This window comes from Sylvia atricapilla, chromosome 5 (genome assembly GCF_009819655.1).
Source record: "Sylvia atricapilla isolate bSylAtr1 chromosome 5, bSylAtr1.pri, whole genome shotgun sequence".
NCBI lineage: Eukaryota > Metazoa > Chordata > Aves > Passeriformes > Sylviidae > Sylvia > Sylvia atricapilla.
Window position 1 is genome coordinate 7,453,232 of NC_089144.1, and position 9,649 is coordinate 7,462,880.

The following is a 9,649-nucleotide window of genomic DNA, read 5'->3' on the forward strand; positions in this document are numbered from 1 at the left end:
AAATGGACATGGCTTGGAGATTGACCAGCTCCTAGCCACCTTCACAAATAAGTATTTGACTGATGGTTACAGGAACTCTTGACATGGGATTTTGGACATTTCTCAAGATTCCCCCAGACAGCTCCTGCTATGACTAATCTAATTTATCTGTTGATTAACACCTTGCACAGGAACTCCCAGAGATTTGCGGATAGTTGCTGCTGCACAGATTGTACATGGATAAGATAATTGTAAATAGAAACCATACCCAAAGATGAAGAAATTTTCATTTCTAAGCTGTAAAGATGTTTGGGAAATTTTTTTTCTGCAGTTAAAACATCTGATCATACAAGCTGGGGCAGTTGCATTGTAGAAGAGCTGGTTTATGAAAATGGAGTAGAACAGTGATTTGGAGAGTCTCAATCAATCGAGCTGAAGATGACACAAGACTCCTTGCAATGGAGACTCCCATGACTGTCCCAACAGCAACTGACCATCCTGTTTGGGAGACCTGATTACTCTTCCAATAATTACTCTCTGCCAGCATCAGTGTAATTCCTTTTGGGGAAGCACTCTGTTGTCTGGGCAAGAGTAGATATGGGTCTGTATTTTTTTCAGAGGGGTTCCCCAAACAGGTGGCCTCACACTGCTCAGCATCTCTGTCAGCAGGGAAATCATTCTCTGACTCTCTAGATCCTCCTGAGTCATGCATGTTGTATCATGAACAGTGCCCACTTACCACAGGTGTAAAACAAATGCTGCCTACATGTTACAAAACTTCCCAGGCCTTAACTGCAGACAGTCAAGCAATTTTGTCTGTGGACAGGATGTGAATTACCTTTGCACGGGAATGATCTGCTTGCCTCACTGCCATTAGTCACACAGTTCTCCACTCAGAAATTCAGGACACTAAGGGTACTCAATCAAAAATTAATGTTTTATATGTGAGAATGGCATTTTCAAATGCCTGAAAGGACGAGATTTTTTTTTCACCATTTTTGCAAGGAAAAATGGAATTGGAGCTTAATTCCTGTCATGTGGCGATCAAGTGTGCTTTCAATTAGCTATGAGCTACTGCATTGTCAGGTACAGCCTGAACAACAGTATCCCAAATGCCTTTTGAATCATCATGTCATGCTGTAGCCTGCAGAGGGTGTTGTGCAGGGCTGTGTCAGGGTCTGCAAACATATGCGGGGAACCTGATGGTTCGTTTTAGGATCTCAGAGCGCAAAAGACACAGCGGGGGACAACTCAGTTTATATAACAAAAAATGCACCTTTATTTAGTGCCACCAAAATGCGATAGTGGGAGAGAAAATAGAGAATAGTAAGAAAGATAGAAAAGAGGGGAAAGGGGATTATAGCTACCAAAGTGGAGGGACGAGTCCTTGAGGCCGAGATGCCTATAGACACAATCATCTCCAGTGGGGTGTACACGAAGGTGAGCAGGGGTCTCCAAGGTTTTATAGGTTGGTCAAGGCAGGGACAAAAGTGAGTGGCACAAAGCCAAAGCAGGAGGCACCTGTGTTGAGGCAAAGTGAATGGCACAGAGCCAGAGCAGGAGCCACCCATATTGAGGTTGGGTGCTCAGGAACAAGCTGCACAGTGTGCATGTCCATACCCTGGTATGGACAGACCAGTTTGGGCAAGTAGCCTTGGCTCAGTCCACTGTGACCAGTTCGCTTGTTCTTGCACTCCGTTCTCATGGAGATGCATACCAGTCCTCCGAGACTTGGCAGACGTTTCACTTCAGCCAGGCCAGGGCTTCTTGCAGAGTCTGGGGTCTCAGTCCTCAATCATTGGAGACAGTCGAGAGGCATATCACATGCTTGGACAGACTCTGACAGGCTGACATGAAGCAAGCCTAACTGCAAATCGCTTTCACTTTACCTAATATTTTCACAGGCACGAAGTCTATCTTCTGCGATGGGATGATAAAACATTGTTTAGAAAATATCTTTATACTCATGTTGCTGGTCACAGTTAGAAACACTGCTCCCTTTTGCTATTCCATGTGTGTTATGTAACCAAAAAAAAAATGTTTCTTTTATTCCATCTGTTGAAACCAGTTGGGAAGGTGTTTTCTTTATATCTTGTAAAGATATATCCCCCTCCTCCAGGGGGAAGGGCTTGGGTGCCTTCTGGTAATGAGCCAGCTGTTAAAACTGGGTAGGGCACTGTTCCTTCTCTCTTTCCACACTCCCAGGGGATATCTTTTAGTAATGGGCCATTAAGGCTCACCAATGACATGACACATTACATCACCCCATTGTGAGATGCTCCACCCAATGGGGGGACCCAAACCCTTCCTACCTAGATAAAAACTGAGACATAGAAACACAAGTTATCCAGTGTTCCAAATGGATTCCCAGAGGAAGATCAGACTCATCTCACCCCCACTGGGCCCTTTCTACAGGACTATCTCTATTCCAAGAGAGCCACATCTGCTGTTCCAGAAGAGCTTACTTTGGACTGCTTCCAACAACCTGACCAACAGGATGTTGGGTTGTATTTCTGACTCTGTCCAGTTTTTAGGATTTTTGTTTGTTTGTTTCTTATTCTTTTGGTTTTGTACTACTACATTTGTATTCCTAATATTCCTAGTAAAGAACTGTTGTTCCTATTCCCAAATCTTTGCCTGAAAGCCTCTAATTGCAAAATTATAATAGTTTGTAAAGGGAGGGGGAATTCCATTCCTCATTCCAAGGGAAATTCCAGCTTTCCCTGGCAGATACTTGTCTTCCCAAACCAAGACAATGTATTATTTCCATCCTTTAAGCACCCACTAAAGAAGATTGAAGGCTCCACTGCCAGAGCATGTTGCCTCCCAAGGTCTAGTGTCGGGCATGCCTAACACGACATCTCTTAGGGCAAGGAAATTCTTCTCTTATTCAAACAAACAACAAAGCAACTACAAAAAAGCACTCTATGGCAGATTGCCCAGAATGTAGCTTTCATAAAGCCTATCTCGACTAGAGATACACCTTGTGTTTCCAGTACTGTCATTCTAGCATGTCCTCTAGGCACTCCTCTAAAGGTGGCTGTAATGATGTGCCAAGGAGCTGGGAATCCCTAAGGAGTCTGAATATTTCAAACAAAGACAAAATTAACACTGCTCACATAAGCAAAGTCATCATGCTCATGTTTATGTGTCACTTGGGTCTAAAGTCACATTACAGGCAGCAATGTGCCCCTGAGCCTTTGTGCCTCATAGGTGATATGCAACTTTTCTGTCAGACAAGTTTTAGTCTGAAGGGAAAACGTTTTTTCCACAGCAAGCTTGTCTAAGATTAGCTTCTTTCTAACAAAAATCTTTGGAGAGCTTAAAAAAACCAGCTATCTCATCTTCCAGAAATTATCAGATTCAGATGGGGCTAGCAGCACAAAGCAGGCACAGTAATATAAACCCAGGGGAGACTCAGAGTTCAGAAGTAAATTACTATATTGGCAAATCTATATATGAAGGCAAGATGATCTAATCTCTCTATAAAGACCTATATCAGTCTCCTTTCCTGCCCCATACCAGATGGTACCAGCAGTGCTCTTGAGATCTCTGCCCAGAAAAAAAGGAGCTGGTCTGCCTTCACTGTGTGAAAAACAGCACGCCTGCAGTGGTTCTATATTTTGTCTCCATATTCTGTTTTATATGATGAGTACCTCAAGCATAACAAATTAGGAATGAATTTAATTCTCCTGAAAGTGGAGCAGACATTTCAGTATTGGCTTGTTGGCTACCCCAGCTGTGCCATCATGCTCTTCCTGATTGAATTTAAATGTAAACTGAAGGGACTACTGAAATCATGAGAAGCTGATCATGGAAGTTAGACTAGCTGGTGTTGCTGCTACATGCTGCCTCAGTAATCAGCCCCCGTGACAAACAGTTCTGTGTCTGATAGTTTGCAAATAGGCTGCTACACTGATATCTGTACGATAGTTATTGCCACCTCTGTCACTGTTTCTCCCCAAATACAGTTAATGTTTGAGGCACAGAAGAGAGAATTGCTTTTAGACTTTCATCTCACAGCAAAGTGTTAAACCCTACTGCCTCTTGATTGCCAAAGCCTGCTTTACTGCACCAAGGAGCATTTCAGTGCAAGCATGAGACACGTCCCTTGTCACCAGGGAATTCCCAATTAACCCGCTTCAGCAGCTCTTACAGAAAAGCTATATGCAGTCGATGGATTTTAACCTAATTAGAGGTGTCTTGACTGTTCCTGCAATTAGTGTTATAGCTACTGAATATGAACTGGGGCTTGGATGTTATAACTGCACCAACAAATGTACATCTGTAAAGTGCATATCAGGTGTTGGTGGAAGGGAGGCACCTTTTAGAACACATCTTACTGGTTTAGACAAAATTATTCTGTAGGAAACAAGAATACAGGCTAGAGGGTGACCTGTCTGTCACATTCTTAAGGTCTGCTTTTCTATCTACTAACATTCAATCAGCACTCCAGCAGGAAGGGCACAGAGACACAGATAATTCAAGCAGGCATCTCAGAAGGTGTGAAAGCTTTTATAAATGAAGTCCATTTCAGATAAAGAAAATGCCACATATCTGAAGTGGGATTTTTTGTGGTTGTTTTTAATTGATATGCAAAGACATATATATGTTCATTTTGACACATTTTTCTTCTTTTTTTGAATTATTCCTTTCCTCTCCTCCACTCTTCCTCCAAAACCAAGTGCTATAAGTTTTTTGGTACAAGACTTTACAAGGAAAAGAAAAGAAAAAAGCTGGTGTTCAGAAAATACTCAGCTGAAGACCTCCAAGAACATAGTCTGTTTAAATGCACCCTTGATATGGGAGACATTTTCCCAGAACAAAAAGGCATCATTCAATATTTGAAGGCTGCCATCTCTATAAATAAGAGGTGAAGGAGGGGGTTAAGCAATAAAACTTTTACACACACAGTAAGGCAAGAGGAGAGAAGAAGCAATGACAATCAGAGTGCCCACAATTTCTTGAAGTTGCAGTAAATGTCTATGAGAAAATAGGCAGATGCAGTGATGTTAATAAATGCTGCAACAATATTTTTGGTGAAAATAGGGCTCTTTTTCCTTATGATAACCAGGTTGCCACGTTGCCACATTCTTCACCACTTCTTAACTATCTTCTCATGTTGCATAAAAGCAACATCTTTTTTTAACCTTCAGTGGTTATAATCCTGTTGGTTTAAAGACATCAGCAGTTGTTTAAACCAATCTTTTCTTTTTTCCTATATAAAATAATCACTGCATGACTCAGAACTCCTACAACTCTTTTAAGAATAAGAATATTATACATTTTAAAGGAATTACCACCTTTCCCTGTATAGTGAAAATAGCAGTTTTTCCCTTGACAAGTTTCTATTCTGACAGCAGACCCTCAGTCTACCATCACCTCCTCACAAAGGCCTTATTCTTAGGCCATTCTCTGCTCAGTTCAGACCCTCATCTGCTCTCTGCCAATTACCTTAGGCCTAGATGCACAAGACTATTCACGACCTAAAATATCCTTGGTAGTGAATAGAACTGGACATCTAAAATGGTACAAAATGCTTGAAATTTAATTTGGAAGATCAATATCAATTAGCTCATATCAATTTGAAAATTTTAACAAACTTCTCCATCTCTATTTGTGATTCACACGTTCATGCTCATCTGCATGAGTGGTTCAGAAAACTTCACATATTCCAACGTTTAAAATGCTGAAAAGTTAAAATACTGATCAGTTATGACTATTAACTCATTATTTCTAGAAAGCCTAATGGTTAACCATCAGTAGAAAGAACTAGGATGGAAACTGTGGAAAAGTCAGTGTAGAAAATTTATTATCAGTATTTCATTAAGTAGTAAAACATTCTACAAACAAAATCTGATTATTGTTTATGAACCTATCATTAATCCAATGCTTCTCTACCACTTAAACAAGATAATTTTAATATATAGCTTTCTTAGCCATTAATTACATGAAAATTTCTCAGCTCAATCCTCAGTAAATTTTCAAAAGGCAAACTAACTAAATTTCCATACACAAAGTTCTGCGCATTAAGCAAGTACCTTTCTTCCCTGTGGCCTTCAGTAGTTTTTACAGTTTCTGTATGCTCCATCCTCACTGATTAAAAATACTTTAATCCTGGAAATTGTTTAGCTGGTCTACTTCACTCTGTAATCCTCTTCGGCCAAATACATAATTTGGAACAGGTTCCATCTGAGATTAATTTGATTATTTGATTATTTCCAATTTGATTTTTCTTTTTCCAACAGTTTGAAACACCCTATGGAAATTTGTTTCTATGAATATATTTGCCAGTGAACTCCCTTTCTAAATTATTTCTGGGAAGTGAATAAACAAGGAAAAAGGTCAATAGAACTAAAGCTGTTTTGCAACTGAGATGCATGTTTATCAAAAATGTTGCAGCATTTTTACAGATACAGTAATTAATCACATTTAATAATACTAATAGTTTCTGTATTTACTCTGTTGACCAAAACAAACTAAAAGGCATTATATAGATTATGGCCTTATCGCAGAACATCTTCTGGAATACCAGACACAACTGAGTAAACCAGGGACAAAATTTGTGACTAATGAGACAGAGTCAGAGGCATGGTCAGCTCTGAGTCACTGTCCCTCTCTCCACAGTGGGGGATAACATTCCTCATTAGAAGCCATCTCCTGGCAATGTGCTTCTGTACAAATTCCATCAGTGTTTCCACCTATTTACCGTGGTCTGTGAAGGAATATGAATTTGTTTTCATTTGTCAGTAGATCTTAAAAAAGAAAGACCTTTAAAAATTTGGAACAATAAGGATTTATTAAGTAATCAAGTAATTAAGTAAGTTTGACCAACCATGGATGAGCAAAGATCCCTGCAATTCAGATTTTAGGATTTTATACTTCTGATTGCAGTTCCAACCTGACTTTCTCTCTGAGTAAAGGTAATTATTGAGAGTACGAAACAGCTCAAATCATTCAGTTCTTCTGAAAAAATCAAACCATGAGGATCATTCTTGTCAGATCAATAATGAGCTGAACTTCTCTGCCATTGTCTACACAATGGCCTTTTATTTTCTTCCAAGGTACCCGTAATTCTCAAAAGCTGGTGCTATGCATTACTTTTTCTTGCTGATCAAAAGTACACACTGTACAGCATTTACAGCTTTCAAAGATCAGGTCCCATTATAAAGGACTTTTACCACTTTGATCAACACAAGATAGCATTTATTAAATTGCAAAAGAGCATTGTTAAAATACTATTAAGGGTATAAATACAGTCAGTGAAACCCAAAGAGTTAGTGATTTTTTTTTTCCTTTCTGCATTACTCTTCACACACTACTATTTAAAGGTAATGCAGCCTTTAGGCATACAATGAGTTATTTCCTGTGCTAGACAGTAGCTATTATTACTGCTGGGATATAGTAAGGTACTGAAATTATTTCATAGTATAACAGAAGTGTCAGTTGGAGTCTCCTGCCTCAGCCTGGGCTATTGCCAGCAGTGCACAGGGGCAGCTCTATCTGTGTCTGGCAGAGTCTTCAAGATGCCCAGGAGAGAGATTTCACAGCCTCCCTGTGCAACTTACAGCAGTGAAGTACTACCTACCTTGTGACATTTTCCCCCCTTAATATCCAACCTTATTTTTTCAAGCTGCAGATTGTTACCACTGTAACAATTATGTTGTTGAACACTGCTGCAAAGAGTAAAAATAAGCAAAACCAAACAAACCTCAACCAACCAAAAAGCAACCTTGATGCATCTGCCCTGCCAACATAGAGTGAACATGACCATAAATAGGGGCACAAAAGTATGCTGTAGGGCTTCATATGTTGATATGTCATTGTTTTTTGGTGGGCAGAATAAGAAATAAATTAAATTAAAAATTAAATCTTGTTTGTTTTTTCTTTCATAGAAAAATGTGAATTATTACTCAAAAGTAACCACGTTTATGACAGTTTAGTTTGGGAACTCACAACACTTAAAGTTTTCAAAAGATAAATAGCAATCACTAATAATAACAGAACTGTTGCAATGCAGGGCATTAATAATGGGAGATGTTAGAAAATGGTCCTGGAGTAAGGAGGCTTCCAAGCAAACATAAGACTTGATCTCGTCTTAAGAAGAATATTTATTTATATATTAAATAAGATAACACCATACTTAAAAGAACATTAAAAAATGCCTGAAATTCCACTTGAGCCTGGAGGAGAATGAAATGTATTATAAGATGAGATCTAGGGTTATTAGATATTCCTTGTGTTAAAAGTGAATATTTAACATCCTTGAATTTCTTCTCTTGTCTTCCTGTTAAACAGTTCAGAAATCTAATTTAATACACAAGTCCCAAGTCACAAAGAGCAAAAACCCATGCTTGCCTATTTTTAGTTATGAAACAGATGAGTTCATTTGTGAATAAACTGTAACACACTATAGCAAGTTATAAATTCCTCAAGAACTTGATAATTTAGAGGAAACTAACTGCAGAATATAAAACCTATGCAAATGTCCCAGCTAGAATACAATACCTGTCACACAGTGCTGAAATCTGTAGAGATCACAACAGAAAAACACGAAGTGTGAAAGAAACCTTTGGGACATGTAAAACAATATGTTAAAATATTATGAAGCTGTAAATAGCACCAGAGTTTATCTTTATTGAAAGGAGGCTTCAGAGATAGTAATGGAAGATGAACCAACATTATTGGCCTGGCCTCTTTTCCAAAATCTGTTGAACAGCTCTATTAGAAAGCACAATATTCCTTCATTAATAATTTTTTTTACAGCTATAGTGCTTTATACAAATAGAGGGAAATGAAAGGTGTAGCAACTTGAACACATACTTATCTATACAAAGCAAAGGTCAGATGGCAAACTGAGTTATTATCATTTCACATATTGGTTAGTCTATAAAAAAACTTATCAAATATAGATATGAATCTGGAGATTTACCTGAATGATGGATATAACACCCCAAAAATCATTAAACGAGATTTTTAAAAGGGCTTACAGCTGTTCACATACTCTGAGTTAGCTGCATAGGACTAATACTGACATGATATTCTCAAGAGGTCAAAACAACAATAACAACAACAAAAATTTCACTGGCAGTGATAGAAAATTCAGAGTATTGTGCAAAAACATTTACCATGATGTTGAATCAACATGCCACATACCACAAAGCACTAACTTAACCCATACAACCTCACAAACTCCGAGCCCACAGAATTTTAAATTACCTAAAAATCCAGAGAAGTTGGAGAGGAAGAAACAAATAGAGCTACTGTTCCTGTTTCAAATGCTGTTCAGCTGACAGGAATTCCAGGGGGAAGTAGGATCAAGACACGCTCTTGCCTTGTTTTCTGCTTTCAATACCCTTGGCTTTCCTGGGCTCGTTCCCCAGGTGGGGTTTCAGGTCATTTGGCCACTCAGGAGCTGGGTTAGAGGCTCCAGGAGCAGGTGAGGGGCATTGCCCATGGTATTTTGGAGATTGACAGCCCCTGCCAGGCTGGGATGCTGGCTTTGGGGCTGGGGTGTACAGGGCAGGGCACAGCTTGGCCAGGGTGTGCCCCGACCTGCACCTTTCCCCACATATTAAATATTTCAAGCCAGCAATTCTTCCAGTCTCTCACCATGGAAAAGGTGATCCTACAGTGGGAAAAATAAACGCCCATCTGTGCAAGTGTGGTC

At 39.3% G+C, this 9,649-nt stretch overlaps 1 long non-coding RNA gene across 1 annotated transcript; it reads right to left on the bottom strand.

The window, feature by feature from the left end:
- Positions 1 to 4,605: 4,605 nt before the first annotated feature.
- LOC136361980 (uncharacterized) lies at positions 4,606 to 9,345 on the bottom strand. The gene is made up of 2 exons (XR_010743707.1): positions 9,199 to 9,345; positions 4,606 to 5,146 (listed from the first exon to the last, which is right to left on the bottom strand). It is a non-coding gene; the product is annotated as an uncharacterized lncRNA (long non-coding RNA).
- Positions 9,346 to 9,649: the final 304 nt, after the last annotated feature.